The sequence below is a fragment of the Sarcophilus harrisii genome, chromosome 6 (genome assembly GCF_902635505.1).
Source record: "Sarcophilus harrisii chromosome 6, mSarHar1.11, whole genome shotgun sequence".
Taxonomy (NCBI): domain Eukaryota; kingdom Metazoa; phylum Chordata; class Mammalia; order Dasyuromorphia; family Dasyuridae; genus Sarcophilus; species Sarcophilus harrisii.
The window spans coordinates 243,102,050-243,116,243 of record NC_045431.1 but is presented as its reverse complement, the minus strand read 5'-3'; the positions used below and the strand labels follow the sequence as shown (position 1 = coordinate 243,116,243).

General features: G+C 53.2%; 1 protein-coding gene across 3 annotated transcripts in view; it reads left to right on the top strand.

The window, feature by feature from the left end:
• The window catches only part of MARK2 (microtubule affinity regulating kinase 2), a 49,677-nt gene that overhangs the window by 25,353 nt on the left and 10,130 nt on the right, over positions 1-14,194 (top strand). Inside the window, exon 1 of one of the 3 annotated variants that reach the window (XM_031943145.1) lies at positions 11,525-11,731. The exons of the other annotated variants lie outside the window; for them this stretch is intronic. The gene's annotated coding sequence lies outside the window, so the exon portion shown is untranslated. Of the gene's footprint in view, positions 1-11,524; positions 11,732-14,194 lie in introns of those variants that run through there. 3 annotated transcript variants of the gene reach the window in all.

Sequence of the window (14,194 nt, the reverse complement as noted above, 5' to 3'; positions counted from 1 at the left end):
AAGCATGCTCCTCACCCGGACCACCTAGCCCAGATAGACTCGTTTTAGAGCCTTCTTTTTCTGTGTGGGATTAAACATTTTCTCTTGGTTTTTCGGTTTTCCACTCCTTACAATTCCCCTAGGATCCCTCATTTCTCTTCCTCCTAGAAAATAATAAGAAAGAACAACCAGCTGCCCCCCTTAAATGCAATATCCATCCCTGTGGTTCCCCCCCAGAACCTTCTTGGAAGCCCCGCTCTGTTCCTTTCCTGTGTGTGATTGATGCCTTGAGTTCACTTTATCTCATTGGCTTTAGCTCATGGGAGCCCTCTCTTACTTCTGTACGGGGCCACAGAGCTCCGGATCTGGAGCGAGGACATGCTGAAGTCAAATCCGGCTCCTCACGGCTTCCGGGCTAGCCCCTCAACCTCTGTCTGCCTCAATTTCCTCAGCTGTCCAATGAGAATAGTAATAGCATCTGACGCCCAGGGTTGTTGTAAGGATCAGATGTGATAATGTTTGCGAAGCACTTTGCAACCTTACATTTCATCATTTTCAGCTCTGTCTCACTCTTTGGTGACCCCATTTTTGAGGGTTTTCTTGGAAGAGATATTGGAGTTGCCATTTCTTTCTCCGTTTTATTTTATAACTGAGGCAAACAGGGTGGTTTGGCCAGGATCACATAGAATAAGTGCCTGAGACCAGATTCAAACTCGGGTCTTGTGACTCCTGACCTGGTGCCCTATGCACCCCCCCCCCCCATCTAGACAAATGGTAGCTATTATTCATGTAATGAGTTACTTATTATTTAGCATATCAGACCCTTAAGAAATAGCGGATGTCCCAAAATCTTACTGGAGTTTTAAACCGTTAAAGATTACATGTGTCCCCAAACCTAATAGTTGATCCACAAATTTTTCCTCGACCGTTTCCTTTCGTTTTCTAGCAGCAATAATTTTGTTCATGCAGAAATTTCCAAATCCTGTATTACTGAACATTTTCAGGTGGATTTTTTTAAAACAATTTCCTCTATCTTTTGTTTGATTAACAATTCACCCCTTTGATACAAAGAGTTCTTAAAAGAACATTTGCAAAGTATTCACAGCCACTTGAAAGAATACTATAAATCACTAATAATAAGGAAAAATACAAACCAAAGCCATCCTGTGGTTCCACCTCACACCTGCAAATCGGCAAAATGACCGAAAAAGTCACCCAAGTAAATGTCGGAGGGCTTGTGAAATGATACAGTCATTTTGGAATTATGCAAATTGAACAAAATGTCCCTACTTTTTGACCCAGAGACTTCATTTACCGAGTTTGGTCCCCAAGGAAACCACTTTTTATGTTAGCAAAGATTTAGAAATAGTAGCTGCTCATTGATTTGGAGAATGGCTGAACAACTTGTGATCCATGAACGTAATGGGATATTTTTGTGCTTAAAGAAATGATGAAAGTGATGAATACAGAAAAGAATGGAAAGATCTATATTAATTGATACAGAGTTAAATCAGCAGAACCAACAACACAATATCCACAGTAATGTCAACAGTGGTAACAGAAAGAATGATGACATATCCCAAATCAAAAATGAATGTGATAGAATGGTTAAGATTAGCAGGACTTGAATGAAAATAAATGAGAATCTTTCAGGGATTGTGCAAATTTGTGTATTTTTTCATTTGATTAGTTATGCTGGGTTTTCTTCTCCTTTTTATTTGCTTTTTTTTTCTCTTTAAAAAAAATATTATTTGTTATGTGAGACGGCTCTCAGACTATGTACTGAGGAAAACTAGGAGAATGAAAATTTTTTTTAATTATAAAAATCTTTTAAAAATAATTTTTTCAGCTGCCATAACTTGAAATATATTTTTCTAATATTTTTATGTATGCTCTTCAGTATTCTGATCACTTATCTATTTTTGAGTTTAAGATTTATAGTATAAGATGTTATTCTAAACCGTATCCCTGCCAGACTGTTTTCCATTTTCCCCTGCAATTTTTGTCAAATGGGAGTTTTTTCCTAAGTAAATTTTTCTTGGAGAGGCAGGATTGTTGGTAGTGTAGAATGAGTGCCTTCTGCTTTTCTTTTCTTTTTGTTCTGCCCAATTGTTTTTCTAATGTTTTCAACTAATAGCAAATGGTTTTGATAACTACTGTTTTAAAATACAGTTTGAAATTTGGAAGTACTATTCTTTTTGTCTCCAGATTTTTTTTCCTGTTGTATTTATCTTTAATTTTGTAAAGTGTGTCATTGATAGTTGGTTTGGTACAACCGTGAAGTAGTAAATTAATTTCTATAGTATTTTTATTATGTTGGCACGGCCCAATCATGAACATTGGTTATTCTTCTGATTTTTAAGTTGTTCTTTATAGAGTTTTTTGGAATTTTGTCTATAGAGATATTGAGTTTGCTTTGATAGGTGGTTGTTGGTACTTTATACATTCTGTAATAATTTTGAAGGTGTTTCTCATTCTGTTCTTCTTTCCTGGGTTTTATTATTTCTGTATAAAAATGCCTTTGATTTTTTGGGTTTGTTGTGGGATCTGCTACTTTATCAAAGCTGTTGAATAAGTTAACTTCTTGCTAGGTTTTCCGTTCAGATACAAGTCATCATCTTGGCAATTCTTCATCCATTTGGTCATTCCTGTGTGTGTGGTTGGGCCAGACTCTTTTTGAGGACACTTTGAATGCTACGGGATCTGATTCCAAAGCTTATTTCAGCATTTCCATTTTTATTGGTTGCATTGTAGAGCAAAGCTTCTGGAATTTGTAGGCAATAGCTCTCCATTATGGTAAGCCACAGGGTCCTGGATTTCCACCTGCCTCACCCGGAAACATGTGTGCCCTCTCTTGGCTTTTGGGACCTATTTGTTGTATGGAGAAGACAAAAACCCAGACCTGTCAGTGTAAGGTGCACTGTGGGATTTTGCCTCTTAGGCCAGCAGTCTGATGAAATTTTAGTTGTTACTTAAATTGAGTAGTTATAAGAATGCGTAGGTGGGCATGGGGGACAATCCTGCCACTAGTAACTTTAATTACCATTTTTCCCCCCCTAAAGCAGTTGGGGTTAAGAGACCTGCCCAGGGTCCCACAGCCAGGAAGTGTTAAGTGTCTGAGGCTAGATTTGAACTGAGGTCCTCCTGACTTCAGGGCTGGTGCTCTATCCACTGTGCCCTCTAGCTGCCCCAATCAGCATCTTTTAGGAAAAGCAGACTCCCTTATGCTGATCTTGCCTTGTCTGAAGAGCTGAGCATTTGCCTTTTGTTTCTCCTTCCTCATGAGGGAATCCAGAGAAGGAAGAAGCATTAGAGATAGTTCTTACCCTGTGACAGGTGAGGAGGCCCAGGGGCACTGTCTCACTCCCCAGCACTAAAAGAATTGTGGGAGGAGCCATGAGTAGGATCCAGTGATGCTGGTGTCCATTTAGTCGCATCCTTGGCTGCTCTCAGCCAGCACACTGAAGGCTGCTTGGGGAACGTTCAGCCAGAGGGTTAAATCTGCACCCAGGTGGAAAGACTTTCAGAAATGCTGAGATTTTTTTTTTTTAAGATCCTGTGTTTCTTTTTTACTTTGTGTTGGCAAAAACCCCAGGAGGAGCCTGGAGATTCTGGGAGGAGATGATTATGCTGGGTGAGTCAACTGAGCTCCCCAGCTGCTGTTTTTAGTTCCTCTGCCTTTGGGTAAGAAAAGGCTCTTTGCTGGGGGGTGGGGAGAACAGGGGAGTGTTGGCTTATCCAGCTGGACAGGAGGCAGGTGGAGGTGGGGGGTGAGGGAGCATGCCTGTGGGCCTTGGGTCAGCTTGGTGTGGACAAGGTCTTGGGATCAGAGCTTTCATGCCCACAAGAAACAGCAAGGCAGATTCTCAGCGTGTGGAAGCATGAGAAATATGGGTTCCGCTTCTTATTTCTTCCATGAGTTATTGTCTTTTCAGACTCTTTTCAGAGTTGCTCTGCATTGGAAGGGGGGATGCAGGCTGGAGGGTCGCACCGCAGCAGAGCATTGGGAGATGCTCTCATGGAATGGAAGGGCCTAGTGTCGACAGAGACAACAGGTGACATGAGGAGAAGTTGGGGGCTAGAGGAGGGGTCCTCAAACTACGGCCCAAGAGCCAGTTGCGGCAGCTGAGGACATTTATCCCCCTCACCCAGGGCTATACAGTTTCTTTATTTAAAGGCCCACAAAACAAAGGTTTTGTTTTTACTGTAGTCCGGCCCTCCAACAGTCTGAGGGACAGTGAACTGGCCCCCTATTTAAAAAGATTGAGGACCCCTGGGCTAGAGCTTAGTGACAAGAGGGAGCCCCCGGAGCCCCACCTGGCCAGTGCCTTTCCAGTCCTCCAGATGCTCGCCATGAGCTCACGTGATCCTGGGGATCCCGAGGAATAGCCAGGAAGCACCTCTTAGTTCCCTTTTTTCCACTTACCCCCCCCCCCAATAACTACCCCCTGAAACAAACACCTTCCCTGTCTCTCCCTGGGAATCGTCTTGGGACTCCTCGGGTGCTGCTCCTGCTGCTAGAATCCTGCTTCTGTCCTTCCATGGATGCACGGGTGCTCCAGGGCAAGACTCCCACTACTCCCTTTCCTCTTTGAATAAAGAAAATAAGGCTTATGCTGCCCCTGCTTCGCCATGGGTCTGACATTGTCCTTTTCCTTTCTTATTTAACAGGTTGTGTTTTAGTTCTCATCTCCTCCCCCACCCCCCAGCTTCTGTCCCAGAACGTGTGTATATATAGATATATATAGAGCCAGGTATTTAGTTATAGGGATCATGAAACACGAACTCTGGTCGATTTTAGTGACTACAAATTGTTTTTGTCCTCTGCAGATTTGGCTTTAGATGACTACTTTAAAGGATCCTTGGGAGGACAGATAGGTAAAGGACACGAAGGAACTGAGACAGGGTTGCCAGGGTAAAATGAAGACTTGGGAAAGGGGGTGAAGGGCCTTTCCTTTGGTAGGGCCTCTGCAGGATTGTCCAGCGTTCCCTTATAAAAAGAATCCAGAATCATAAGCAAAAAAGCCCGACCATGAAGGTGACTCCAGCCAGCCCATAACACGTTGCGGTCGAATTTGGGACCAGTTATGTTTTGGTAGTGGTGGCTGGTGCAGCCCGCTTCCTTGGGGCATGATGGATAAATTTTATGGGTAAATTAACCAGGACGAATTTTAGCTTTACAGTTGGGTCCAGACCACTCCTGACTACAAGTGAGGCAGCCATGTGGTACCCACCGAAACGACAGAGTCAAAATGACTTTGGGATTTAGTGTTATGTCCCTGTGGTGCCTGCAGAGAGCAGCGGCCCGGGCCTATGGGAGTTAGCCCAGCTCCCACAGAGCTCAGAGGCCTCAGAGGGGCCGAGGCCGGGCCTCTCCATCCCACCCGGCCTCTGCACAGGACTGCCTAAGTAGTGGCCGCTCTTGGTGCTTTGTCACTTTTGATCCCATGATTTTGAATAATGGCCATTGGTGTTTGTGTAGCAACAACTGCTGCTTATATCCAGTGGCCACTTCTTGATGGCTCCCGTTGACCATTTGTGGGACCGATGGAAAGTTCTCTCAGATGCTTGGAAGTCTTCAAGGGCCCCCCAGCTCTCAGATGGCCGCTTCTTGGGCTGCTGTCCTGGGTCCTGAGGAGATCTTGGTCAGGACCAGCTGCCTTCCAAGCAGGCTTGTGCTTCTTGGCTCGTGCTGAGAGGGAGAGCGTGGCCGGAGTCTGGGAGAGCTGGAAGCAGGTGTCTTCCCCCCCCCCCCCCCCGCCCCGGTAGCCCCCACAAGCCACCGTCCAAGCTTCAATTGAAGCTCTCCAGGGAGGACCTTCCGCAGCAGCCCGCTTTGGGGAGCTTTGTTCTGAGCTGCTTTCTGATGTCAGCCTCAACGTTGCCACTGCAGTTCCTCCCCAGAGCTCCCCCTTCTGCCCTCCGGGCCAGGCAGCCTGAGCCTTGGCCCCTTTCCTGATGACAGCCTTCAGACATCTACACATTTTGTCTGGGCTGAAAGTCCCCAGGTCCTTCTGCTGTTCTCCTTTTGGGTGAACTCAGGGCCCTTCCCTAGCCTGGCAGCCTCCTTCAGATCATGCTTCAGATGTGGTCAGAGCAGGGCAGAGGAGAGCCAGGAGACCTCCTGCATTCGCTGGGCTCCAGGGGTTCCCTCTGGCTTCCAGGATCAAAGACCAAAAGCTCCTTAGGGACACTGGCTTCTGGGCTCAGTCCTTGGCCCAGGGCTTTGCAGGGAGCCCAGCACACAGAAAGCTCTTAACAAATGCTGATGGACTGATTGCAGTATTGCTCTTTTGGCCCCATCTTCCCTTGTTGTAGAGCTTCTGTGCCCTCACCAAACCAGTCCTTCCTTGTTTTATCCTCAATTGGAGCTGTGGTGCCGGAGCTTGGGGCTGAGTGATGGAGGGCCAGATCTGGCTCTGACACTTGGGGACCTGGGCTGGTCACTGCATGGCTGTCTACCTACTCTCCTCATTTGTAAGATAAGGTAAAGCCCCCTGGGCTTTTAAGAACCAGATGGGGAGGTTCGTAAGGGGATGGGCTTTGTGGATGTTGCGTCTACCCCTTTCTTTCCTGGTTCTACCGCTGGGCGTCTGGGTGCTCCCTTTGAGGAAAGGCATCAATCCCTGTAGGCCATCGGGGGGGGGGGGGGGCAGCTCCAGAGATGAAGGCCCTTGGGGTCCTCCTGCGCTAGTGAAATAGGAAGGTCATCAGGGAGAAAAGGGCCTGGTGTGCTGTGCTCTACCATTGGGCCGAGTCCACAGACAAATATGAAGCGCCATCTGTATACGCTCCACACCCTGCTCTCAAGTCCAGGGTCAGCCTGGACCTCTTCGTGGTTAGGTCCAGTGATCTCTTCCCAACTCACGCCCTTCTTGACCTGTCTGCAGCCTTTGGCGCTCCCCCTTGCCCTTGTTCTTCTCCCTGTCAGCCTGTGGGACGCTAGACCCGTGGCCTCTCCTCCGTCTCCTCCGTCAGCTCTTCACTTGGGCCATGCCTGACCCGGGACTGTCTCACAGGGAGTGACTGTGGCCGGCCTCCTCGCCATCCCCGCCGACCCCCAAGCTCATCCCGCTGTCTTGCCTTTCAGACATCTAGAGCCAGACTTCCCGTAGACCCCTGAAACTCAACATTCATCTTTCCCCCTTCCAGACTTCCTTATAGCCATCAAAGACACCACTGTCCTTCCATCCTCCTGGTGTGAAACCCAGTCATCCCCATGACTCTCTCCCCATTCACTGAGGTCAGCTCTCGGCTCTGGCCACAGGGACTTTCCTCAAGTTGGATGTCTGAGCTTGTCACCTTCCTGCCTGGCAAACTCCAGGGGTTCCCTGTGGCCTGGGGCATCAAATGCAAAATCCTCTGTCCGAGGTTCCAGGACCCACCTGCCTTCCCACTCTTCTCATGCCCCAGGCTCCCCCAGCCTGGAGCACTCTCCCTTCTCCTCTCTACCTCCTGTAAGTCCCAGCTAAATCCCACCTTCTCCAGGAAGACTTTGCTAGTCCTTGTTGGTTCCACTGCCTTCCCTCTGGCTGGTTCCTGTTGGTGTTCTTTTTCCAAAACACAGCCAGGTGATAAAAGAGTTCAGATCTTTTATTGTGTCCTTCAATATAGCCCGGTTAGCTCAGGCCTATCTCTCTGCTTGGTTCTAAGAGCTCCCTCCGAATGTCTCCAAATCCAAAGGTTTGTCCTTCCGACTCCAGCCAGCACCAAGGTAGAAGATGCAATGAATCTCTTGCCTCGAAGATAGGGCTTGTGAGCTTCCTCCCAGAGTGCTTCTCTCTGACCCCAGTCAATGTTCCCAAGAAAAACTCTCTCAAGCTCTAAGAGCTTCCTGTATATATATGATCTCCCAAAGGTTAACTCCTTCTGAAGAGAGAGGGATTCTGGATTATCTCCCAGAGTGCTCTCTGGCCCTAAGGGAGGTGTGAATTCAGATATCTCATACTAAGTCATATTAAGTAAGCCCTGTAATCTCCCAAACATGTGAACTCCATTGAATACTTAGATACTTATGAGCTCTCTAAAGGTGTGAACACAAGCATCGTTTCTATCAGTTGTACTTAATACCTTGTTTCAAGTTCTGGCCCAAAATGTCTCCTTCTAAGATCAAATCAATCATATTGAACCATGCCAAATTACATAATTATTGTCTCTATCAACTCCAATGGCTTAACAGTTTGTAAAGATTCCAACAGGTTCCTATTGCTCTTGTGCATGTCTCCATACACGTCACTTACGTTTGTTCTCCCCCGTTGCCCTGGGGGTCCCTTTAAGGGCAGGTGGTCTTTTTTACTTCTTTGTAGCCCGGCTCCTAGCAGAGTCAGCACCTGGGATCCGAGGTACTTGATGATGCTGATTGATTGATGCAGATTCAAAGAATGGCAAAGCTCAGTGCCCTTCCCCCTGGAGTTCAGTCTGGCAAGGAGACCCCACTCTGTGCCACCCAGCTGTGAGCGGGGTGAGATGGGAGCAGCTGAGGAAAGGTGGGTGTCAGTGGGAAAGGGCGGAGGTAGCTTCTGAGCCATTGGGCCTGGGGGACAGAGGGCGAGGTGGCGAGACCTCTGCAGATGGGACAGCCAGGAGGCCTGTGTCCATCAGGAAGCCAGAAGGATGAGGGCTTCCAAGGCCCAGGAGAGTATCTCACATTTGCCCCTGGAGGCAGTTGGGAGCCACTGGACTTTACCCAGTTGAGATGAGGGAGTTGTGGTTAGGGCTGGGCTTTAGCTGGATGGAGGTGATGGGCCGGCTCTCGGCTGGGGACAGCAAATGAGGAGACGTGGGGGCTTCTTGTCAATTAGGAGTAATGAGAAGGACGAAACTTCCTCACAGAACTTCCTGAAAGCACAGTGGGCTCTCCTGAGAAGCTCGCAGGTTTGGAAGACGCTCTGCTGGCTGTTGGGATCTTCTTCGGGAGCCAGTGGGACAAGGTGGCTCGAGAGGCGTCTTCCCCACCATACTTGGTGGGCCTGAGGCTTCAGTAACGTTCCTCTGCTTTCACAGGCCGCCCTCTGTATCTGCTCCTTAGTTTCTGAATGACATGGTGGGACTGGGTTCTCTCGAGGGCCCAGAGCATGAGGCGGGAAGGGGCAGGCCCCTCACTTCCCAGCTGGTCCAGGCGTCCTCTAGCTTGGCGAGCGTGGCAGAGCTCCTGATCCTCCCCCGGCAGCGCCCGTGTCACCTGCAGGTCCTTTAGGAGCCTCTGATCCTGCAGTTGCACCCGACTAGAGCATGGGGGGTCCGGTCCTTTTAACCCAAGGGAAATGACGCCTGCCTTCTATCGGGAGGGGCAAGGGTGAAAGAGACTCCTTTGGTCACTTCTCTGTTTTCTCAGTGGCCATGGTCTGTATCCCCATGTGAGCAGCTTCTTCAGAGCGGCGTCTTTCCGGGGGGACAACTGGGTGGGCTTCCTTTCCAGCACGGGGGAGGGGCTGAGAGGCAGAATCCAGGGTCACCCCCAGAGTCCGCTCTGGTCACCGGCTCCCCCAAGCCAGGGGACTGCTCAGGGCTGCAGGGACTCCATCCTCACACACCAGGCAAGGAGTCACAGCCCAGACCTGGAAGAGACCTCAGATGAGAAAGTTAGCGCCTGAGGGGGCAGATGACTTGGCCAACGTCCCACAGTGATGGTTAAGCTTTGCCAACCCCAGGGTTACCTTCGCTTCCCGGAGTCTGCACGCCAGCCCCTTCCCCCAGCGTGCAGGCTCTGCTCTAATGTGAAGGAACTTGTTAGTTGCCATGGCTACAGTATCCCACTAGTGCAGGAAAGCAGGCGAGGGGCTGCCTCTGAGTGTGTGTGCCGCTTGCGAGCGTGCACCGGCCTGCACCCCCACCCCCACCCCCTGCTCCACGTGCTGCTTTGTGCCCCCTTTGCCTAAGAGGAGAGAGTTCAAGAACCAAGTCAGGGAAGGAGGGGTCAAGGTACACTGCCCGGCTGCGGCCAAAGTTTCCCATCTGCCTGTTGTTCTCCTCTCACCTCCTCTTGCCAGCAGCTGGAAAGGGGCCTCCTTTCTCCCTTTCCCAGCAAGGGTTTATCAGTCCAGGCTTTGGCTGGGAAGAGGTTAAACCCCCTCTTCCTCCCCCCCCTCCTCCCCCCAGGCAGAGAGGACAGCGCCTGGAAGTGAAGAAGGAACCCAGAGCTGGCAGTTCCTCCCAGGGCTGGAGCCGGCCCCCATTCACACCGGCTTCAAGTGCTGCTGCTCCCAGACAGGGCGTCTGGAGCTCCGAGGGGACTCCTCAGCCCCCACGCACCTGCCCCTCCCAGCTGGGCCTTGGATGCGCCCCTAGCTCTGGAGGCTGCGGGAGCAGGGCTGGCCTTGGGCCTGTTCCCTGATGCTCTGGGTCACTTCATTCCCCTCACCTTCCCCGCTGGGCCTGGGAGTTGCCCCCACATCCCCCCACAGTCATGAGCAGCCTCACGAATGCTAAAAATGTAAAAGGAAAGAGGGACCCTCAGCCCTCTGGCTTTCTAGCACAGACCTTGGGGGACGTCAGCCTTGGCCGGGCCAGATGCGGGGCCACAGCTCATGGCTGATGCCCCTCCCTGCACCGTTCCGGGGGCTGCAGGTCACATCGGGCAGCTTTCAGAGGTCCCCGTGTGGAGATGGCCAGGGGAGAGGGGAGTCTGAAGGGGCTGGCTCCCTGGGGATACTGAGGCCCTAGCAGGCTCGCAGTAAAGAGGAGGTTTAGACTGGACCCGCCGGGGGACCGGCCTGGGAAGTGACCTTCCCCTGGCCCGGCCCTTTCTTTCCTCCACTTGTTGCCCGCAGTGCTTGGGGCTGTTCCCTTGCCTTTCTCTCAGCTGGTGGGGTTGGAATTGGGCGGCTGCCTGACCCCCCCCCCCCTTCCCCCTGTGTTCTTCACTGTGCAGCACCCAGAAGGCTCTGGACCCAGACCAGCCAGGGGGCCCAAAGCCTTGGGCGCCTTCCGCAGACCAAACAGGAAAGCCCCGGGGATTAGGAGAAAGTTCCTTGGAGCATTTCTTCCCACTGCCTCACTTGTATAGACAGGGAAACAAGTGTGAGCCGGGGGGTGGTGGGGGGGGGCCGGGGGCGGGGGGGGGGGGGGGGGGGGGGGGGGGAGGGGGCGCACACAGGAGGCCTGGGCTGAAGGGCCCCCTCCCCCCCCAGTGTGCGCTCTTGGGCCCTGGTTATCTGTGAGATGCTGACACTCTGTCTCCTCTGATTGAAACCTGTGATCTGGCCTCCCTTTCTCCTGCAGGCCGCGCCCCAGGGGGGCCGGGCCCACCTGCGGGGAGATAAGGACTTGCTGATGGGCCTGGCTGCCTCCGCCATCTGCACTCACCTTAGGAGGGTGGGGCCACCCACTTCCTGGGGGGAGGGGGAGGGAGCAGGAAGTTGCTCTAAGTCCTCCTCTCTCTCCCTCCCTTCCTTCTCCCCTCCTCGCCCGCCCCTTTCCTCCCACCTGGCTCCTTGTGAAGTTCCCTGGGACTCCACTTCCTGGCCGCTGGGGCTCCTGGGAAAAGCCTCCCTGGGCCCGGGGCCTCCCCCTGCCGAGCCCGGCTCCCGGCTAGCGCTGGTTTCGGTTGCGACACCGGTTCAGTGGCCGCCGAGCAGCCTGGCTGCCTCATCACTTTCTGCCGAGGAGGCGGTGGAAGGTGCCGCCGAGCGGCTCCCGAGCCCCCACCCTGGGCCGGGCCGCGGGCTCTGTACTTTGCCCTCGCCGCCTGACAGGTTCTCCTGGGCCTGAATGGAAGTCGCCGAGCTCCGGGCCTGCCCCTTCCTCAGACCGGGTAGGTTCCCCTCTCCCCAGCCCCGGCCTGGGAGAATCCAGGTTTTCAGCAGGTGCCGGAGAAGTGGGGGGCGTTCTGGGGTGGGGAGAGCCGCGGGGACCACTTGGGATTGAGGTAGGAGAAGAGGGCCTATTCCCGGGGGGCTCGCCCCTCCTGTCAGAGCCTGGGCGTGGGGGCGCCCAGAAGGTCGCTGGTCCAGAAACACCGAGAAAGGGGAAGGATCAGTGACCCGCCCCCACCCCACTAGGGTTCCTTGCCTGAAATGGAGCCCCTCGGAGAGTCTGCCTTCTCCCTCACAGCCTCCCCTCTGGCCAGGGGGCGCCCCCAGCCTCCTGCCGGTCCCTCTGCCTCTGCCCCCACTGGTCCCCGTGACACCTCGGGCGAGCCCTTCCCATTGTAGCCCAGGTGAGGCTTCCACCATTAGGAAGGGGCGCTGCCCGCCTGAGTCAGGGCCTGGCCTCCTAGGGTGGAGTTGTCTTCCGGGCCAGCCTGGCACCCTGCCTGGAAGGAGGTTTGGGATCCCGGGCTCAGAGTCCCTTCTTCCTTCTCTCTCCGGCTCAGTCCTGCTTCCGAGCTCTTTGGCCGCTGCTTCCGCCGTGGGAGCCCACGGTCTCCCTTCTCGCTGAGCACCCGCTTTGGGGCCGGGTTCGGCTCCACAGAGGGTTCCCAAGAGCTCCCGACCCGGCCCGAAGCCTCCCCAAGAACCAATTTTGGTCTCTCCCGCTCCCAAACAGTTAAACAAAACTCCAGTTCTTTTCCGGAAAGCGGAGGGCGGCCTGGACAGCCAAAGGGCCCTGCCAGCCTTCTTCTCCCCCGAGGTCATTCAGGGTCCAGTTCCTTCACTGGGCTGGTGACTTCCCAAGGCAGTGCCTGAGCCCAGCTTAGAGTCCGTTCTCCCCCAGGCTGATGCTTTCTCCCAGCCTGTCCCGGGGCTGGGCTTCAGGCGGAACCGAAGGGTGGGATCCCTGGCCAGGAGAGCCTGGAGGAAGGAAATCTTATTCCCTCCTTGAGTGAGGCAGGGTGGGAGCCCCAGGCCAGGAGGGGACACTCTTGGAAATTAGGACCCTCTCCCCTCCAGAGACCCCTGTGGGGCTTTGGGATCAACATCCAGGGCTCTCAGGGCCACCCGCGGCTCGGCTGCCCCAGAGCTCGCTCTTCCCCTGGGGCTAACTCAAGGACTTGATGGCCAGTGGCCCGATTAAGGTTAAAGGGTGACTGGAGGGTCTGCTTGCTGTGGCTTCAAGGAACAAAGGCTGGAAGCCTGGAGTAGAGTGGAGGCCAACGGGGGCCTTCAGACCTCAAAGGGGCTGGGCCCGCAGGAGAGGAGGGGGCTGCGCTCCCCATGCCCTCCTCACTCCTGCGGTCACTGGTTCCCTCTGGGACGGGCTGCTGCTCTCTCACCCTTGGCGCACCAGGCACCCTTGGACTATCAGGCCTCCCAGGAGTACCCGGGGCTGGCCTCCCTGCCTTCTTGGGGGGCTGTCGTCGTTGTGGGTTTTCCTTTGGTTAGAGAGGGCGAAGCGCTTATCTCTGATAAGTCGCAAGTAAGTCCTGTTGGCCCGGAGACAGCCCCTTCCCTCTCCCCAGCTTGTCTGAGCTAGGACTTTGTTCCCATTCCTTCTTCTGGAAGAGGAGGTGAAGTGAGGGGGAGCACGGGCCTGGCAGCTGTCTCTTGGAGACTTGTAGGTGCCTCCGAGTGGCCTGGGGCACTAGGGGGGGCGCCCCCGGCAAAGCCTGCTTCCCCCTTTCCCTGTCCTGATGCCCTGAAGTACCTGGAGACTTCCAGGGCCCCCCCGGAGTCAGGAGCCAGCCCAGCCTTCGCTTATGCGCGCACCAGGTTCTGGGCCCTGCTCCTGCTGAGTAGGGAGCTTTCCTTGGGTCTGTCCATTCATTGAATAAATATTTATGGGACACTCATCTTGGACACAGAATTGAGCTCACTTTCGTATAACATGTGGAGTCGGAGGAAGGGGAGCCCTGGGATTGAGTGGTCAGAGAAAGCTTCGTGGCTGGGGGGGACGGGGGGGGGGGGGGGCGGTTCTTGGCAAAGTGGTTTGTCATGTCTTGCTTAGGCTTATCTTACAGATGAGAAGCGAACACAAACAGGACTAAGTGACTTGCCCAGGGTCACTCACACTCGTAAGGGACTAAGGCTGGATTTGAACTCGGCTTAGGGGACTCCAGACCCGCCCCTAATCTCTGTGCCGTCTAGTTGTCCCAACAGCATTCAAGTGCAATCAGATTTCCCAACAAGAAATGTTAATCAAGAATTTGGCAAAACACGATGTTTTCTTCCAAGGCTAGTTTAAGCTGTTAGGTGCCCAAGATGGGGGGGGGGGGAGGGTATTAGGTGCCCAAGATGGGGGTGCCCGATCTGTTCTGAGGAAGCGAGAGAAAACCAGCTCACAAGTGGATAACCAGCTGCCTTGGGAGGCAGTCCTGCCCCAGGGAGGGACACTGGTC